Source organism: Ovis aries, chromosome 12 (genome assembly GCF_016772045.2).
Source record: "Ovis aries strain OAR_USU_Benz2616 breed Rambouillet chromosome 12, ARS-UI_Ramb_v3.0, whole genome shotgun sequence".
NCBI classification, from domain to species: domain Eukaryota; kingdom Metazoa; phylum Chordata; class Mammalia; order Artiodactyla; family Bovidae; genus Ovis; species Ovis aries.
The window spans coordinates 35,185,992-35,201,077 of record NC_056065.1 but is presented as its reverse complement, the minus strand read 5'-3'; the positions used below and the strand labels follow the sequence as shown (position 1 = coordinate 35,201,077).

At 45.9% G+C, this 15,086-nt stretch overlaps 1 pseudogene; it reads left to right on the top strand.

The window, feature by feature from the left end:
- The first annotated feature begins 3,752 nt into the window (after positions 1–3,752).
- LOC101121872 (small ribosomal subunit protein eS4, X isoform-like) lies at positions 3,753–4,532 on the top strand (annotated as a pseudogene).
- The last annotated feature ends 10,554 nt before the right edge of the window (positions 4,533–15,086 follow it).

Here is a 15,086-nt window from a genome sequence, read left to right as displayed (position 1 = left end):
AGAAAACAAATTTTGAGGACATAGGTGGGTATGCTTCTAAGCTCTTTGCAGGAAAACAACTCATTTAATGCTTACAACTACCCTTTGAGAGGCTTCTCCAATAGCTCAAGAGGTAAAGAATCCTCGCAATGCAGGAGATGTGGGTTCAATCCCTGGGTCAGAAGATCCCCTGGAGGAGAAAATGCCAACCCACTCGTCTTCTTGCCTGGAGAATCCCATGGTCAGAGGAGCCTGGCGAGCTAGATTCCATGTGGTCACAAAGAGCCAGACACAACTGAAAAACAGCACAAGCTTACCCTGTGAAGCAGGTACACTCACGATCTCCCATTTATAGATGAGGAGATGGAGGAGATGAGGAGTTCAGACAGGTCAACAAACATGCCTAAAGTCAAATGCTTAGAAAGAAACAAGACGGGGCTCTGAACCAGGAAGTCAGACTCTACTGCCTAGCATCATTCACCAAGGCATACTGCCTCTCAAAAACTGCCCAGAAACAAGTAAATATCAGTATTCAGTTGCTTACATGTGCTGTGAAGAAAAACACATCAGGGAGAGGAATATGGGAGAAAGGATAATGGGCTGATATTTTTTCCAGACACTCAGGGAAGCCTTGTTAGAGGAGCTGCTGGGAACCGAGTGGGTGAAGATGGGATTAGAGAGGTTTAGAGAACTAGTTCTGGTGTACGATGTCACCTAAAACTAGTCAGTCCCACTTCTATATAAAATCTATTGCAAGATTTAAGAATAACTCTCAAGTCCCCCTTTATGTTTCACACTTTTTAAAAATACTCCTGTTTTGTGTAGGGTTTGTGTGGGGTGGGTGGGGAGGGGGGGTTGTTGGCTTTTTCTTTGTTCTCAAGCCTTCTAACCCTCCTGCAGGCCTGCTCTGACTGCACTGCTGCCTCTGAGTCCCTCAGATGGAAATTCTAGGGGACTCCAGGCCAGGGAATGCTGGACCAGCGTCCACAGGCAAATGTTTGCAAGCTTATCTAGAGCCTGTGTGTCTCTGAATCCCCGTCATCTCTTTAGCTGCTGTATCTCATTACTCCCAGATCTTTTCCCAGGAGCCGTTCTCGTTCTATATTTGAACAATTACTTTTTAAAAATCTTTGAAGTTTTTCACTTCATCATGTTAATTTCAGTTTCAGTTTTTAATTCCAGGCCACTAAAATTATTCTTAAATCTCTGTCCTACCATCACTGTTACTAGGTTCTTCTGAGCTTTGTCCCATCTGCTGGATTGTATAATGTTTCTTTCCTCAGTTGAATCATGTTCTTGAACAGGAAAAAGCCAAGGTCAAGAACAGAGACCTGAGCCTCAGAGACCATCCCATGGGCTGGAAGGGGTTACTATTTGCTGTAGCAGGTCTGGGTACATCTGACAACAATAACATTCAGTCAAATGGTATACAGTCTTCTCCAGCGCAACACATACTTCCTTAAGAGCCAGCACAAAGGCAATACACTCTCCATCCACAGTTTTCCCTGAGCTTGCAAATTAATTTCCCTGTTTTAAAAAGTAGAATGATGTTCATTTCTTATATTTTCCTCCTGTAGGAATTGATCACTGCATCCACTTCAAAATATAGTCATACCTCACAGATGCAGAAGGTTTGGTTCCGACTACCACAAAAAAATGAATATTGCAATAAAGCCAGTCACACAAAATTTTTTTTGGTTTCCCACTATGTTTACGCTATACTGAAGTCTATTAAGTGTGCAAGAGCACTATGTCTTAAAAAACAATGTACATACCTTATCTACTGAATAGCACAGGGAGCTATACTCAGTATCTTATGATAACTTTTAATGGTAACGAATCTGAAAAATAATTGAATCCCTTTGCTGACACTTGAAACTAACACATCAATGTAAATCAACTATAAAAGTGAATGTGTCAATCGCTCAGTCATGTCCAACTCTTTGTAACCCCATGGACAGTAGCCTACCAAGCTCCTCTGTCCATGGAACTCTCCAGATAAGAATACTGGAGTGGGTTGCCATTCTTTTATCCAGGGGATCTTTCTTAGCCAGGGAATGAACCTGGATCTTCCTCATTGCAGGCAGATTCTTTACCATCTGAGCCATCAGGGAAGCCCAAATTAACTATATTTCAATTTAAAAATAAATAAAATTTTAAAAAGAACTAAAAAAGCAATGTCCATACCTTAATTTAAAAACAGCATTGCTAAAACACATGTTAACCATCATTTCATAACATGCAGCTGGCAAGCTTCAATTTGTCAAAATTGCAGTGTTTGCAGAGTACAATAAAGTCAAGCACAATAAAATGAGGGATGCCTATGTTCAGAATCTCTTTAAGAATTTTTTTTTAAAATATGGTCTTTATCAATAGCCTGCTTATCTGCCTGCAGCTCTCTGCTATTTCTCACTTTTACCTGCAATACTCTGAAGTCATAGCTCCATATCTCTTCAGCAGGGCTCCCCGCTGCCTTGCCTGGCCTGAGAGAAACCTGACTCTTTTTTAAATTTCCAATCTCCCTCTGCAGAAAAGGAAATGTGCACCGAACTCTTTTCGAAACACACTGGGGAATAAATATGCATGAATAAATGCAAGAAGAGAACCACAAGAGAAGCTTCATTTTTAAAAATCTCGAATCAGCTGCTCTACAGAGTGAAGATTTCTGGACCCAAGCAAGATTTCAAAAGTCTTTTCTATTAAGCTCAGCAATTTTTAGAAGCCAGCCGTGTCTATCATGCTTTTTTCTAGGTATTGAATATAATATTCTTTCTTCTTCTTACAAAGATCTTCCTGCAGGCAGCCGCCTGAGTGGGAGGACCAGCGCGGGGGAGGTGGGGGGAAGCTCTCACAGCAGGTGCCAGACGTGGCCTCTCCCTGAGGTGGGGCTAGTCTGTTTTGAGTCACTGGGCAACTTCATGTCACCACCTCCATACCCACCACCAGCTCACCCCTGCCTTCACATGGTCTGTCTTCAAGGAACTTGTTGGAGGTGTTAAAGCAAAGGGATGACACGAATCTGAGTCAATAGATGAACATTTCCCCTCAACTGAAAACACTTCAGTGAAAGAAAAAGAAAAAGATAGCATAGTTACCTGATTAAAACCTCATTGCCATCATGTAAGCATGGCTAGAAAACGGACAACTTCAGGGCAGTAAATGCTGCTTTCTCCTGATTATTTTAGGGTTCTCTGGGAAATGATGCTTTTAGAAAAACCATAAAAAATGATAACACTTAATGCTAGTGAGCACAGGGCAAAATTAATGTACTCATGTTCTGCTTGTCACGATATACTAGTACAATCATTTTGGATTGTTAATGCAAAGCATTTGTCGGAAAAAAATTCACAGCTTTTGGCCTAGTCATCCCAATCCAAGGAAGCTACCCTAAAGTAACAAAGAGAAGAAAAAATATATAGGCACAAAACTGCTCATTACAGCATAAAAAGGTCGACTTTGTACAGTCCCAAGTATATACCATACACTGAAAATATTTGTTGAAAAGCTAAATACATACAGCAGTCTGATAATGATTTAATAAATTTACACAAACAAGATGGAATAGTACACAGAAATTAATATTATAATAGTCTATAAAATATGAGGAAGACTTCATAGTATAAAATTAATATACATTTCAAAATAATATTCAAATTGATTGCAATTAAATAGATATGTGTATGCATGGAAAAATAATATGGAAAAATAGAAATCATTGAGCAAAGTGAGAAGATGGGGAAGAAGGCAGGCCTCTTTGCATGCCTAGCACAGCCATGGTGCAGGGTCCCAAGAAGCACCCGAAGCACGTAGCAGCTCCAAAACATTGGATGCTGGATGAACTGACTGGTATGTTTGCCACTTGTCCATCTACTGGTCTCCACAAGCTGAGGGAATGTCTACCCCTAATCATTTTCCTAAGGAGCAGATTTAAGTATGCCCTAACAGGAGATGAAATGAAGATTTGCATGCAGCATTTCATTAAGATCAATGGCAAACTCCACACTGATATAACCTACCTTACTGATTTTATGGATGTCATCAGCATTAATAAGACTGGGGAGAATTTTCATTTGATCTGTGACACCAGGGATCGTTTGCTGTTCATTGTATTACACCTGAGGTGGCCAAGTATAAATTGTGCAAAGTAAAAAAGATCTTTGTGGGGACAAAAGGAATCCTTCATCTGGTGACCCATGATGCTCGCACATCCATTACCCCAATCCCCTCGTCAAGGTGAATGACACCATTCAAATTGACTTGGAGACTGGCAAGATTACTGATTTAAGTTTGACACTGGTAACCTGTGCGTGGTGACTGGAGGTGCTAACCTGGGAAGAACTGGTGTGATTACCAACCAGGAGAGACATCAGATTCTTTTGATGTACTTCATATGAAAGATGCAAACGGCAACAGCTTTGCCACATGGCTCTCGAACATTTTCATTATCGGCAAAGACAACAAATGGTGGCTCTCTGTTCCCTGTGGGAAGGGCATTCGCCTTACTGTTGCTGAGGAGAGACGGGAGACTGGCAGCCAAACAGAGCAGTGGATAAAATGATCTCTACGTGATGTGATTAGAAAAGTCTTTGTACTTAATTAAAGATAATACCAAGTGATTAATAATAAAAAAGTGAGAAGATTGAAAGCAGTGTTTATAATTTTACTAAATTTTCTCTAATCCTGTGGTATTTTCTTTGCCACTTCAGAAGTGCTTCTTACAGAAAGAAACCTACACCACCCGTAAAGACAAGAGATGGCAAAGATCTTGGGGGTTAAATTTAAGCAATCATTTTAAAAGTCCTTTTGTATAACTCTTAGAGAGTTAACTGGCCTGTGCAGGGGCTGAGGGGTGCTTCCCTAGTGGGAAACACTATAAACACCACTTCAGTTCAGTTCAGTTCAGTCGCTCAGTTGTGTCCGACTCTTTGCAACCCCATGAATCGCAGCACGCCAGGCCTCCCTGTCCATCACTTAGAACTGCCTAAAACAGATTCCTCCTCTATATACCCAGTTACTTGACTTCAGCTCGCAATAAAATGAAGGTTGAGGGGCTTCCCTGGTGGCTCAGTAGCAAAGAATCTGCCTGCCTATTAAGGAGCCTCGGGTTCAATCCCTGATCCAGAAAGATCCCACATGCCTCAGAGCAACTAGGCCCATGCGCCACAGCTGTTAGCTGTGCTCTGAAGCCCATGCACCCTAGAGCTGTGCTCGGTAACAAGAGAAGCCACTGCTGGTCGCAACTACAGAAAAGCCCAGACAGTAATGAAGACCCAGCACAGTCAAAATAAATAATTTTTTTTAAATGAAGGTTAAATAGCTTACTTTGCCCCTGGATCCTCATACTGTTTCTGAAAATACAGTCACCCTGTTTTTCTAATGTTGTCACCTTACCTTCCTGGGCTATTTCTGCACGTATTTAACAGGACTCTTCTCTTCCAGAAAGGCACAAAAAAGAGTGACCCCTGTTTGACACATCACCAAGACAGAGCCACGTGCAGGGCAAGGGAACTGAGATCAGGCATCTCTTGGGTTTAAAGGGTTGGGAGCATCTACTGCGGCTCTCAGATGCCTTCTTCTCCCCAAAGCACATGCAAAAACCGTGATTTTAAACAAGCAATTAGTAGCCAGGCTTAACTGGTTTAGCAGTAAAGAATCCGCCTGCCGATACAGGAGATGTGGGTTTGATCCCTGGGTCAGGAAGATCCCCTACAGCAGGCAATGGCAACTCACTCCAGTATTCTTGTCTGGAAAATCCCAAGGACAGAGGAGCCTGGTGGGCTACAGTCCATGGGGTCATGAAAGAGTTGGACATGACTGAGCAACTAAACAACAACCAGGCTTAGTAAACCATGAAGGGTGTGGTGTCCAGAGGGAAAAACAGATATAAATCCTGGAGCCCAGGAGAGGACTGTGGAAGGGAGAAGGAAATTCTCAACTCAGCCTCAGTGCTGCTGGGATGATGGGTACTGAAGTGACTGAATACACGTGAGCATCACGTAGAAGAGGAGATACTACTCTCCTGCCCAAGCACTAAGGAGCTCTGAATGAAGGAGGGCAGTCAATCTCCCGACAGATCTCATGGCCAGGCCACCATATAATATCCTAGCAGTGCCTACTCTGATATTAGACAGGAGATTGGATCCACTTGCTTCTGTTTTAAACCCACTACCTGCAAAGTACCAGGCACTTGACAAGTATCCTCGCCTTCTAATCTCATAATAGCTCTGCAGATTAAGTATTATTTCCCCCCACTCTATGGATGAGGAGGCAAAAGTTCAGCAAGCTTTAAAAATGATACCAAGATGCTCACCATAGCAACAGAGTTTCAAACTAGGTCTGCCCTGCTCCCAATATGGTGGTGCCTTTTGCACTCCCCCACACTGTTCCACAAGATCCAGCAAAAGAAGAACTGGGGGTAGAAGGAGAGTTTCATCCTTAGGAGTGCCCAGGAGTTTGCTCAGAGTCCCCCAGTCAAAAGCATGATGCACTGGTTTGTGCTCAGTCTCCTCTCTTTCCAGTCTTCCCAGTCACCTTCGCTGTATCCTTTGAGTTTGGAGAGCATTTGCATAGCTTTTAATAAACAAGACTCTCTTTTTTCTACAATAAGCATACTAAGTTTGATATTCAAGAAAAAATTAGTAAAACTATGTCTAAAAGTCAGGAAACAAGGATTTCCCTGGTGGCACAGTGGATAAAAATGCACTTGCCAATGCAGGGAACACAGGTTCAATCCCTGGTCCAGGAAGATTCCACATGCCAGGGGGCAACTAAGCCCCATGTGCCACTACTACTGAAACCCACATGCCCAGCACCCATGCTCTGCAACAAGAGAAGCCACCACAATGAGAAGCCCGCACACCGCAGTGGAGAGTAGTCCCCACTCCCTGAAACTAGAGAAAGCCCATGCAAAGCAACAAAGAGCCAGTACAGCCAAAAATGAATATTAAAAAAAAAAAAGATTAAAAAATCCAGAAACAGAGGAGACAATGAGGAAAAACATTATGATGAATTAATCAACGTAGAGCTCAATTTTCAATTTGGTTTTTACCTATCTTAGCAGAGCTCACAGCATCTCCATCCATTATCGTCATGACTGTCTGTTGTTCAGTCACTACGCTGTGTCCAACTCTTTGCAACCCCATGGACTGTAGCTCACCAGGATTCCCTGTCCTTCACCATCTCCCAGAGCTTGCTCAAATTCAAGTCCATTGAGTTGGTGATGTCATCCAAGTCCTCTGTCGTCCCCTTCTCCTTCTGCCTTCAATCTTTCCCAGTATCAGGGTCTTTTCTAATGAGTAGGCTCTTCGTATCAGGTGGCCAAAATATTGGAGCTTCATCTTCAGCACCAGTCCTTCCAATGAATATTCGGGGTTGATTTCCTTTAGGTTGTTTATCCAGGACCCAATTGTGATAAACATGGAAGAGTTTAAGTCACCCTACCAAGGCTTGGACTTCAGTGACCAAGCAACTGTAATTAGGTAGATGCCTTATTCACCCAACAGTCCACCCCTAAGAGATGGCTTTTCCCAGCCTTTACCCTCTTCCAGATCTCTGGCTCCCCTGACCTGAGCTACAAGCAGTATACATTGCTTCAGAATGGTTCTTCCAGGTCAGTGAACTAGGCCTGGTCTGCAAAACCTGTCTATCCTCCAGGGTAGAAGGAGCCCAGTCCCAGCAAGTTGCCCTGAAGCAGCAGCTGCAAAATGGTGATGGTCTGATCCCATTTGTAATGGACACACAATGTGACCCAAGGCTACTCAGCCACTCTGGCTCTCGGAGTCTGGAGGGAACACCCAGTCCATCCATCTAGGGCCTACCTGAGCAAGGAAGTCTAATTTCTTTAACTCTAAGTTCAAGGGAATATGGGTTACTTGGTATTAGGTAGACGCCTTGTTCTCCGAAGAACCCACACCTTTGACCTGACGTTTCTGAACCGCTGCCCTGTGCCACATCCCTGACCACAGTGAACTTTGCTGAACACGCATGTGCAGCACACACCCTTTCAGCAGGTCTTCTGCAGCCAGGGCCCTCCAGATCTGTTTACCCGGCCCCAATCCTTCCATTGCCTCCAGGATGGAGGGAGAAAACACCCCCAAATCACTCTGAAGCAGCAGCTGGGAATGGACAACAGATAGTCTCCATTAGGAGCTGCTGCCTTAAAGGGATCCAGGTCTCTCCAATGACCCAGCAGGGCTCCCAGTTTTCTATTATGGGACGATAATGTGGCTAGCTAGCTAAGCAGTCAGTTTCCTTTCAGCTCTGCCTTAAGTGAGAACACCCTCCAATGATTAAGTCCAGGCTTGGAACAAGGTAGAAATCCAGTTGCTCTGAGTCAGATACCATGACCAAGACTCTCTGAAACCTTGCCCTGTCTCAGATCCCTGGCTCCCTAGAACGCTGCAGGCACATGTGCAGTACAAACCCCTTCAGGGGGCCTTGGGCCCCAAGTTCTTTCAGTGTGTGGATTTAGGGTGCAGCCCCAAGAACCTGCACAGCCTATGTTGTAGAGGAAGCCCAACCCCCCAAACTCCCCAAAATCACATGGAAATGACCGTTCAAATGGGCAGCAGTCAGCCCCCATTGGTACAAGCTACCTGATGGAGATCCAGGGTTTCCAAATGACCTTTACTGAGGGATACTCACACCAAGCTGCCAGACCTGCCCTGGCAAGACAGTGCAGTTTCCTACAGTTCTGCTTAAAGGGAAACATGTATACGAAGGTGTTAGGTAGGGCTTGGGATGGGCTTCTCTGGTAGCTCAACTGGTAAAGAATCTGCCTGCAATGCGGGAGACCCCACTTTGATTCCTGGGTTGGGCAGATTCCCTGGAGAAGGGATAGCCTATCCACTCTGGTATTCTTGGGCTTCCCTGGTAGCTCAGATGATAAAGAATCTGCCTGCAATGCAGGAGACCTAGGTTGGATCGCTGGGTTGGGAAGATCCCCTGAAGGAGGGTATGGCAACCTACTCCAGTATTCTTGCCTGGAGAATCCCCATGGACAGAAGAGCCTGGAAGGCTACAGTCCATGGGGTCGAAAAGAGTTGGGCACAACTGAGCTACTAAGCATAGCACAGCACAGGATTTGGGATTAAGCAGATGCCTTTCCCCAATAGCTAGCTCCTGTAACAAGTCCTCTCAAGAACCCCACCCTGTTCCAGATCCCTGGATCCCCTGAGCTCTGCTTGCATATGCATGCAGAGCACCACCCCTTCATCAGGCATTGGGCAGCAGGAGCCCTCCAGGTCTTGGAGCTAAGGCTGACCCCCACCTCTTGCATAGCCTCCAGGAAGGAGGGAGCCCATTCCCAGATATTGCTCTAAGAAGGTAGCAGCAAGTGAGTGACTGTCACTCCTGTTAAATAACACAAATTCAACCGAGGAAATTTAAAAGATCTGATTGACTTTATTGAATTAGGATCATTCCACCTTGAAGACCATAAAGAAGGCTGAGCACCAAAGACTTGATGCTTTTGAATTGTGGTGCTAGAGAAGACTCTTGAGAGTCCCTTGGACTGCAAGGAGATCAAACCAGTCAATCCTAAAGGAAATCCATCCTGAATATTCATTGGAAGGACTGGTGCTGAAACATCAACACTTGAGCCACCTGATGTGAAGAGCTGACTCATTGGAAAAGTCCCTGAGGCTGGGAAAAATTGAAGACAAAAGGAGAAGGAGGCTGCAGAAGCTGAGATGGTTAGATAGCGTCACCAATTCAATGGACATGAATTTGAGCAAACTCTGAACGGTAGTGGAGGACAGAGGAGCCTGGTGGGCTACAGTCCATGAGGTCGCACAAAGTCAGACATGACTTAATAACTGAAGAAGAAGAAGAACAACAACAACATCCCACCTAACAAGTAGGGAGGAGCTGCCAGGAATTTTACAATATGAAGATGTATATAAGTGGGAAAGGGGAGGGTCATCTTCTTTTCAGAATGGAAAAGGCCTATGTGCCAAATTACTTCATCGATACTGACCAGAAAATTCCAGACTGACAGGTTCAGACTACATTTCTGGGGAAAGTCGAGATTGCAGCTAGGTTAGGTCTTAAGCTTTTGGTCTAGTGATATGAACTTAGCACCAGTGACTCCATTTTGAGGCTGTTACATCTTTTTTAGCAGTTCCCATTTGGACTTGTTGCCTGATGGGGTCCCAGGCCTCTCTAGCCACCAGGACCCCTGGATGCCTCTTACAGAGGGACACCCTGGCCATTGTCCCTGGTCCCATTTTAGGGCAGTCTGGTTTTCTCCTGCTCTGGCTGCAGTGGGCATATGCCTGTTGGGATAAGTTAGGGCTTGGCCTTAGGTAGACACCTTGTCCTCCCAAGAGCCTGCTCCTGTGACCCGACCACTCCCCCCTGCCCCTTGCCTTCTTCCCAATCCCTGGCTCCTTTGAAGTGTGCTGTGCATCTGCAGAATAGCCACCCCTTAGGCAGGCCTTGGGCAGCTGGGGCTGTCAAGGTCTGTGGAGCTAGGATCCACCCCAATCATTTGCAGAGCCTCCAGGAGAGGAGAGAGTCCCCCATACATCCGTCTGAGGCGGCCGCTGCCAAGGGACCAGTGTCAGTCCCCACTAGGATCAGCTGCCAGTTGGAATCCTGGGCTTCTCCATCAACCAGGCTCTGTTACTGATGGATACCCCCTTCGCTTGCCAGTCCCTAACCTGGCAAGGCAGTGCAGTGTCCTACAGCTCTGCCTTCATGGGAATAGGTGCACTTAAATAGATGATTTCTTCCTCCCAAGAGGCAGGTCCTGTGCCTGGTTTCTGCAGATCTGTCCCATTCTCTACTCTCGACTCCCCTGACTGCGGCACTTAGGAGCAGCGTACACCTCTCAGAAAGCCTTGGGCGAGATCAGATGTCTCACCCCCCTGTAAACTTACAGCTCTCACCTGCACTGAAATTCAGGGCTGCTTAGATGATGGCAAAAGGGAAAAGGAAGAGGTTCTGAGAGCTACCCCTCTGAGTCTAGCTTTCTCTCCCTTGCCTTTTGAAGTCTGCATGCCATCTCTAGAGCCCTGTGAACAGCTTCAAACAAGCTGAAGATCTCGTCTTCACCAAGACGATGGCTTCTGCAGGAAGAACAGCCTCAGCTGAAACAGGCTGGCTTTTTAAAGGACTTTGTGCTAAGTCACTTCAGTCGTGTCCAATTCTTTGTGATCCCATGGACTATAGCTGCCAGACTTCTCTGTCCATGGGATTATCCAGGCAAAAATACTGGAGTGGGTTGCCATGCTCTCTTCCAGGGGAATCTTCCCCACCCAGGGATCAAACCTGTGCTTCTGATGTCTCCTGCATTGGCAGGCAGGTTCTTTACCACTAGCACGACCTGGGAAGCCCCAGAGGACTTCAAGAGTGCCCTAAAAATTTACTGTTGAAGCAGCAGGGTATGCAGGTGGGGGTGGGTGTGATGGGGTGAGTTTACTGAATTCTAAGCCCCATTTGGTCTTTGGGAGACAGAACTCGGGTGTTCTGAATCCTAGTAGAGTACTCTTGTCTTCGGAGTTTCTCCCAAGACACAATGTCTCCTTGCCATTTGTCCTTTTCCTTCCTCAGAAATGCAGTCTGCAACAAGGAGATGGTCTGAATCATCTACTTTCTGAGGGCTCAGCCTTAAAAGCAGATGGATTCTTCTCCTGCACTAATCCTTGTCAGCTAGAAAGCCCAACCTTTACACCTGCCTGGGGTCCATATGCCGTCTATAAGACACTCACTATACTGCAGATCCTGCAAGCATGGACTGGAAGCTGGAGGTCCCTAAAGCTTGGAAAACTACGTCCTCTAAAGCCAACACTGCATTGTGTTCTCATAGGTGTTTCATATTGATGGTTTGGTTTAGGGGTTTTAGTTTGTTTCGCTCTTTTAATTGTTTGCCTATCCTATTCTTAAAAGCAGCTTTCATCTTGATGACGTTTCAGCTATCGCCATGGCTCTCTTTAAAGCTGATACGTTTTGCATGGGTAGTTCTTTCTCTAAAAGGAAAATCTGCAGTAACATTTCTTTTTTTTAAATTCTGCAGTCAGCCAGGAGACAGGACGCAGCGAGGAACGGTTGGTGAATTGGCGCTTTGCTGCCACCTAGTGTCGGCGGGCGAGATTGACGTGGAAAGAGGCTGGGGCAGCTAGCGGATGTGGGGTGTCTGGACAGTCACCTTCGGTGGTCCATAGATGAAGATTTTCGGGCTCTGGGACAATCCTACATGGCAGTGGGGGTGAGGGGATGTGCAGAATTTTGGGTCACACGGTTGTCTCTGACTGTTCAGCTTGCTAGCTCCTTGATTCAAGGAGGCTGGCCACACACGCCCGTAGATTGAAAATGAAGCTGGCTCCTTTCCTCTCCTGCCACCACTAGGGCAAATCTGATCATATCTCCCTCCCCCTGAATCCCATATCCCTCCTCCCGTGTCCTTCCCCGGTGAGTAAGCGAAAAGAGGGAAGAGGAAGAGGCAGAGAAACAGAAACAGAAGCAGCGATTTTCTCGGATCATCTCCATTCTCTACAGAGAACGCTTGGAACGAAAACCAAGACTGTTGAGGGAGAGATAGTGACCTTGAATCTGTGCACGGAAATCTCCAGGAGAGGCAAAGTATCACGGTGATATGCATGGCTTCCCCTCAGGAAGGACTGGAGTCCTTATTGCTTTAGTCGCTCAGTTGTGTCCAACTCTTGCGACCCCATGGACTGGCCTCCTCTGTCCATGGGGTTTCCCAGGCAAGAATACTGGCATGGGTTGCTGGGGTTGCCATTCCCTTCTCCAGGGGGTCTTCCCAACCCAGGGATCGAACCTGCATCTCCTGCATTGCAGGCGGATTCTTTACCTCTGAGCCACCAGGGAAGCCCAAGGGCTGGAGAGGACCCTGAAAATCAACTAGAAACAAACACTCAGGAACTCAGGAAAATTAGTTTCAGGCTAGTTGAATATGTCTGATGGTTGGTTTGGTTCATCTGCAAGTTCAAATCCCCAGTAGCAGTGCCTGATATGTATTATGTATGCCCCAAATTGGGGACACTCACACAATATTTCTTCAAACATTTAACAATAATTCTATGAACATTAGCTAATAAGAAGGGTCAGATACTGGAAGGTTTAATTCAATTTTCCCGTTAACTAAGAATTAATGTTGAATGGCCTCTCTTGGGTCTCCAGGTAGCTCAGTGGTAAAGAACCCACCTGCCAATGCAGGAGCCGCAGGTTTGAATCCTGGGTCAGGAAGATCCCCTAGAGGAGGAAATGGCAACCCACTCCAGTATTCTTGCCTGGAGAATTCAGAGGAGCCTGGCTGATGGGCTACAATCCCTAGGGTGGCACAGAATCGGACACAACTGAACATTCACTCACTTGCCTCTCTTACCCAACAAAGTGGTTGCTGGCAGTTGTAACTCTCACACATCTGTGCTCTCTTCAATATTTCTGTTAATATATAGAGAGACAATTTTGAGACATGAGTGGGGAGCATTAATGATGCATTATACAGCAGAATTCCACCCAAAAATAATTTAATAGGCTAAAATTCAACAGATGCTTTTGTAAGAGATAAGACTAAAGTCCTGCAAATAGATTTTAGTAAGTTGACCACACAGGATACAGGATGCACAAATTTGCCTTAATAACAGCTGATGTGGGGAAACCCAGGCATTTTAGTAACCTGGTATAGCTGCCCCCAAATGCCAAGAGTCTCAGGTAGCACCAATAGAGAGGGGTATCCAAGGTAAACAAAATCAGACACTAAGGGACAGGTTTTTGTTTTTTTTTTAATTTATTTTAATTGGAGGCTAACTACTTTACAATATTGTGGTGGTTTTGGCCATACATTCACATGAATCAGCCAGGTTTTAATCAGTCATATATTATTGCAATAGAGAAAAGAGTGCAGTGTGAATTTACTCCACTTTGACTTGCACAGCGGTGATTGGGTAAAGAGAGAATGAGAGAATAGGAAGGAAGAGGGTGAGCAGGGGCTCAGTAGAGTCAGGGAAATGAAAAATTGAAAAAAAAGAAAAAAAACAGGAAGTGGGGGGTGGTTGATCCTTGTGATCCTCATCCAGATTTGCTAACTGGCACTTACCTCCCGCAGAGGCTGCGAAATAAAGACTCTATCTTCAGGTGTTGGCTGGAACAGTCAGTTCTTTGCCTTAAGTTTTCTTAGGCAGGTACTTTCAGCGGGGCTAGTGTCATCCTAGGGACATGTCCTTGCTGCTGCTGCTGCTGCTGTGAAGTCGCTTCAGTCGTGTCCGACTCTGTGCGACCCCATAGACGGCAGCCCACCAGGCTCCCCCTGTTCCTGGGATTCTCCAGGCAAGAACACTGGAGTGGGTTGCCATTTCCTTCTCCAATGAATGAAAGTGAAAAGTGAAAGGGAAGTCGCTCAGTCATGTCCGACTCTTCAGGAGCCTACCAGGCTCCTCTGCCCATGGGATTTTTCCAGGCAAGAGTACTGGATTGGGGTGCCATTGCCTTCTCCATGAGGATAGAGACTGTACCTTTTTTCCCATTTCCCTGGTTCACAATAACAACATCATTCTGGTGGGGAAAGCAGACCAGTTTTGGCAGCCCTGGTGGGAAAGGCAGATCTTGCATTTACCTGGGTTGGGGGCAGGAGGACCCTCTTTGGAGGGAATGCTAAATGGGTATACATGAGAGAGACAGGAGGCTCTGGGTTCACACACCCCCGTGACAATAGGGCAGGCTGGGCTGGGGGCCCTGCCCTTGAGTTTCTGAAGCCCCAGGGCTCTTGCTGCCTGAAGTGTGGGCTGTGATTATTCAGGAACACAGTCTTCCTTCCCAGGCCCAGGGTGGCCAGAAGACCGGCTGTAAAATGCCGATGGGGAACGGTGAAGAGGCCTGGCTGGGAAGCTTAGGCTATGATATGTCCTTGAGCTGTTAGAAATCATACCAGTGTTTTGTTCACTGATATCTTCATAGGCCAAAGTTAAGGCCTTGTTGAGAAAGGGCTCAGGGGAGCCTAGTTTGGTCAAAGAGAGACTTTTTGTCAGAGGTAGAGTGTTGGAATTCAGGAAGATCGTAGTTCTGGTGATTACTGAAAAAGTAGGATCATGCCTGTGGCGTCCCTGGAAGCTCAGCTGGTAAAGATTCCACCTGCAATGCAGGAG